General features: G+C 38.1%; 1 protein-coding gene across 17 annotated transcripts in view; it reads left to right on the top strand.

Annotated features, from left to right (window-relative positions):
* The first annotated feature begins 671 nt into the window (after window positions 1-671).
* The window catches only part of nrcamb (neuronal cell adhesion molecule b), an 85725-nt gene continuing 80631 nt past the window's right edge, over window positions 672-5765 (top strand). For 10 of the 17 annotated variants that reach the window (XM_083546152.1, XM_083546139.1, XM_083546149.1 and 7 more), the window contains exon 1: window positions 694-975. The gene's annotated coding sequence lies outside the window, so the exon portion shown is untranslated. Of the gene's footprint in view, window positions 976-5765 lie in introns of all 17 variants that reach the window. The other 7 variants (XM_083546141.1, XM_083546145.1, XM_083546157.1 and 4 more) reach the window with 5 other exon arrangements.

Raw genomic sequence — 5765 nt, 5'->3', positions numbered from 1 at the left:
GTGGTCCAAGGAAGGAACAGTGGTGAACCGGCGACGGGCTCATTGTCGGCCAATTCTCATTAATGCACGTGGGGAGCGAAGACTGGTCCGTGTGGTCCGATCCAACAGATGATCTCCTGTAGCTCAAATTGCTGAAGTTAATGCTGTTAATGCTCGATGGGTCAGAACTGTTTCGGCAGCAAAATGGTAACTAACACAATAGTAGACAGGTCATTATTTCATTGCTGATCAGTGGCCAAAAAGTTCTCCCTGATCGGTGTATATTTTCCTATAATATAATGGTCTCCCATTCCAGCCTTGGGCACAGTGTTCCTCACATCCACCTCAACTGAAAAAATGCATGAATTAATTCTTTAGTACAATTGTCTTTGTATTTGCTGGACACACTTTCTGATGCCACCCTCCCATTTTCTCCAGGCTTGGGACCATCACAGAGACATCTAATTGGCAAGGTTGGCTAGGAATTGATTCCAGGCTGCAGGACTGAGAGCTTGAGATGTTCAGCTGCTAGACCGCTGAGGAACTATATTTAACATCATTAAACAATCCTAGTTAACATAAACTAAGCTTTAAGACATACTGATAGAGCATCTCTGTTTGAAGAGAGGACCACCACCTAAGGGAGAGAAAGAGAAAGAGAAAGAGTGTGTGTGAGACTGTGTTTGTGTGTATGAGAGAGAGAGAGAGAGAGAGAGAGAGAGAGAGGGAGAAGTGTGTAAGCCTGCGGAATCCTTTTACTCTATGCGGATCTCTTTTGGTGAAGCAGCCGGCAGCCATCTGAGGTCTGTGGTCTTGTGCTTCGATTTATTCACCATCGCTGCAGTCGCGCTGTGCTCTGCGCATGCGCGAAGAAACGCCGCTCGGTGTTAGAATCTGTAACACAGAACCAGGAGAAGAAGCAGGATCACACATCCAGGCTCAGTTATATCAAGGATCCATACGAGCAGGAGGAAAGGACAACGAGACTGTTTTGAGGTAGGACGTGCGCGCTTGGTCTTCTTCTCCTTTTTATTATTATTAATACTAATAATCACATTATATGCATTATTAATCTAGTGCGCAGGTTGACTCCGTTATGTTGCGGTTGCGTGCAGGTGGCAACACAAATGCGCAGCGTTAAAGGCCAAATGTAGTGGAACAAATTCTCACGCAAATGCACATGCATTATTATTATTTTATTTAATTCTGCATCTTTGTTTTTTTTTTTAAGGCTGTTCAACGCTACATCCTTGCAAATACCCTTTTTTTTATTAATTTATGTATGTATGTATTTATTTATTTATTTTTACATCCATACTTATCCGCTTTGTCGGTCAGCCCTGATCGGTCCTGCCCACGATTAGACATGTGTCAGGATTATAGATCAAATTATTATTATTATTATTTTTTTTTTAAGCAAATAATAGGGCCACTGAAATATGCTCATATGCCCTAAATCGTGTTTTTTTACTATTTAAAAAAACAACAATGCATTAAAATGCTGCATGGATATGAAGGTGATGAATACTGAATGCAAATGCACGCGCGCGCGCGCGCCTCCGCTCTGTTTTATTATTATGATTTTATTATAATTTTTTTATTTATTGTTTTATTTAGCTGCTCAATGCCCAATTAGTAACCAGCCTTACTGCAGTGTTTATGCATTCTGTGTCTTAAGGTGCATAGGACTGTAACTAAAATGTTCAATAATGCATGATTACTAAAATATTGTTTAGCATTACAGGAAAATGGTAGAATATCCTGAGTCCTTAAATAAAAAAGCACCAAATGATCTGGAAAACAGGTTTGGAGATCTAACTTGGAATGTGTGTTTGTGTTTGGATGCACATGCTGTCAGTCATATAGTGACAATACACTACACTGGTCACTGTAGAGTCTAAAGGTATAGCTTTAATAACAAACCAGGTATTAACCTATTACTCAGGAATGAATCAGATGTTTGATTAGATTGTTTATATGAGGAAGGTTTCCATGAAGACGTGTTTATAAAAAAAAAATAATAATTCTGGAATGACATGCTGCCATTTTTCCAGATGGAGGTCTGTGCAAGTTTCTTGGTAACATGACAGGCTGTCTTGTGATGTTTTTATTTCTACATATACATGTAGTTGAATACATGTAGTTAAATCAGCTAAGGCTAAAGGGGAAGTAGCTCAGTAGATGTTGGACTTCTGATCAGAAGGTTGTGAGTTCAAATGCCGACACCACTGCTGGGCCTTTGAGCTGCTGCTCACTTGAAGGAATGATATAATTGTCATGTCTATGTCAGTAAAATTCTACGATTATGTCATATAGAAATGCACTCATTCTACTTTTTGATATGGTATCAGAAGTCATTGTGCATACGTTTATACCTGATATTTATCTTTGTTAATAATGCAAAGTCATTAATAACAAAATCAACTTTCAGCAAGTTTGTCAGAGTCAAAGTACTCTAACAAACTTTAATGCTGTTTACATGAACACCCCACCACCATATATAGACACAGTAATCAACTAGGGACAGCAAGAGGTCAAGAGCCACAGTTTATGTTCTGTTTAAACATTAGAATGAAGACAAAAAGAATTGTGATTTGGATCTTGGCCTAGATTTTGGTACCCGAGGAGTTGGATTGAGTTCCTGCAAATATCATAGGATTTCCACAGATTGGTATAAAAATAACATAAGAACCCAAATAACATGCATACCACAGTCAAAGATACCGCATGATTGTTATGTGAATATAAACATATATAAAAAAATTTGTCAAGAAGCTTTTATGGTCATTTCATTTTTATGGTCATATATAGCTGCCGCAGTACACAGTGAAATGAGACGTTGATGTTTCTTCAGAACCCCTGGTGCTAGATAGAGCGACATCACACAACATAGAGCGACATCACACAACATAGAGCTACATAACAGAACAAAGAGCTAAGGACTAAAGTAAGTTGTCCTCGCCACATAAAGTGCACCGTGCAAGACAAAGACAGTGCAAACAAACAACACAAGACAGCGTGGGACAGATTCACGAAACACAAAGTAGCATCGACAAGTAAAACTGCTGTATAATATGTTATACAACAAAGAGAAATATCAACATATAATAATTACATTTATATATGAATAAATGATAACTATTATACTATCATTTATATTATATATAATAACATTTATATCGATATTTTAAATAAACAAGTGTCATAAATATATCATGCTTCATTGTCGGTTCATGTATGAGGCATGGTATTTTTCTCAGACTATAATTCTTCTGCCGAACAATTACTGCTCTGAAGAAAAACATTCCCACCCTCCCCCTATTTGTCTTCTTGAGTCAGATTTTCATTCAAGGAGGGACCCCTGACACACACTCTGCCCACCCAAACACACTCCACACACTGCATTCCATGACTCGGTCCAATCACCCAATTAATACAGTGCAAATTAAAAGCGACATCCTATTGTCTACCGGCTTGCAGCAAAAACACGGCTTTTTCATCAGCTTTCTCAACATTTTAGATATCTAAGAGTTCTATTAACTTCACCTGTGACCAAATGAAGGAGAGACATCAGACTTTATTAGATGAAGAAAGAAGAAATGTTTCATTCTAGAATAATGTGTTTTAAGTGATTTCACTTATAGTTGTAGTAACATTGGGGTTTAAAATTTGGAGTATAATCATTAAGACCTTCACTAGCCAGTGTGCATCATCAGCCTGGCAGATGGACTGGCAACAAGAGATGCAGTTAAAAGAAACCTTATTGAATTTGTGTGTGTGTGTGTGTGTGTGTGTGTGTGTGTGTGTGTGTGTGTGTGTGTGTGTGTGTGTGTGTGTGTGTTAGTAAGGAATGCACTAATAATGCGCAGTTTCTCACTCAGACATGTTGATGGCAAAGGCAGCACTGTCTGAAGGGTGTGAGACCTTACAGATCCACCCTGAATATGGCTCGGAGCCCATGGGAAAGAACCATGGCGTAGGAGGAAGATCCACTGCGCTAGCTGGATATGAATGTCACTTATTCCACTCTGTGGGTTGGCGAGGCACGCTGGCTATTCTGCCACCAAGCAGAGCGAATCATCAGCGCCTTGTGCCGTCTGCCAGTCACCGGCTGTAGAGCGTCTGCTCCTCAGGCAAGAACAATGCTGCTCATACAAGCGCACATAGACTGTTGGCTTGAGTGATATCATAATGAAGTCCTCCGTGGAATTAACCCAATTGCGTCATAGTATTTTAGCAGTTTTTCTCGCAGTGGAGTTCTAGAGCAAAACTTTTTGTGATGCTGTGGAGAGACTTGTTAAAAGATTTTAAAAAGTTAGATGTTGTATTTTGGAGGAATTGATTCAAGACTTAACAGTTAGGCCAACTGTAGCACTGATACACCAAGGGGAGAATATAATTATTATATAAAGCCTCAGGTGTTAAAATAATGACAAGAGCTCAGGGTCTGGATCAGGGTGGATATAGGAATACTGGGCTTAAGGTGGGAATAAACCCTTGTTGGGTTGCCATTTCATTAAAAGGGGAACAATGTGAACACTTAATTATACTTCCACTCACATCTAGGGGGAATTTTAGCTTGGCCAGTTTACACCCCGGCAATTTTATTTTTTTTGGAAGAATAAAAGAAGCCCATGCAGACAGACAAACACACATATATCCGGAAGTCTAATTGGGATCAAAACTTTTTTCAAACTCAAACATCTGCCAGGGGAAACACATAGATCAGAAAACCACTAGAGGAGGAAATGAAACAACACATTTACTGATTTTAATCATCTCTGTGTTAATCTGGGTAATAATCTGAGATCAGTTATGAAGTTCTCAGGTGATGTTTTAGTAAACAAATGATTTCTAGTCCCTCAACATGAATTCCCACATTGCTGCACATTGCAGTGCTACACTGCTCTTCAAACAAACAGAGGCTTGTTCTCTTCTCTAAGAGTTCTTTTAATAGGTCTGACTTGGATAGGAAGCTCTCCTCCTCAAGTGAGACATGTGGGGCTGAGTGTTCAAGATGCATGGAGCTCTCACTCGTTCCCACTTGTTACCGCTTTCCAAGCTAACTCATGGTGATGCCAGGGTTTGTAGCAATGCACACCAAATCATCCATCCATGACCATTCAATGGCTTTCAGAAAATAGAATATAGAAAATACTTCCCTCTTTCAGACTGTAAACACAGATTATGCTTTCTGTATTAAAAGTTCTCTATTAAAATGTCCACAGTAGTCAGAGAGTGAGGTCTAGTCATTATTTTTGTATGCTAATAAATGCAACCAAGAGATCATAGTCATATTTCCGCATAAACATACGTTTTTATGACATTTTGTTTAAACCGATGTTTTGCTTATTAGAAATATATAAAACCTAAATTTGGGGTATTTATGTATTAAAGTGTACTTAAGAAAATGCAAAAGCCACATATTAAGTTTAACTATCTTTAATTTAGACTTATAGTGGCTGCTTGATGTTGAGTGCATGGGGGATTTCTCCTTTAAACAAATTCACTCACAAAGATATTTTGTTCATTTGTGAAAATATAAGCATTCAGAATATGTAATTAATTACATTTTGTATAATAAATATATAATATATACATAACATTAAAAACAAGCATTTGAACGTAGTAAAGCCGCAGTAAATCATGTTTGAAAACAGATAAGTTACTGATGTAATAGACTATAAAAAGAGAATGGATTAAAAAATGGATAAAAATTAAATATGCATTAGTGTAATGCATAATCATTCGCTAAAAACCACAACAGTGACTACAAATGTTTCGTT

Source organism: Silurus aristotelis (assembly GCF_946808225.1).
Source record: "Silurus aristotelis genome assembly, chromosome: 7".
Taxonomy (NCBI): Eukaryota; Metazoa; Chordata; class Actinopteri; order Siluriformes; family Siluridae; genus Silurus; species Silurus aristotelis.
The sequence above is the reverse complement of the archived record's forward strand: the minus strand, read 5'-3'. Positions and strand labels throughout refer to the sequence as shown.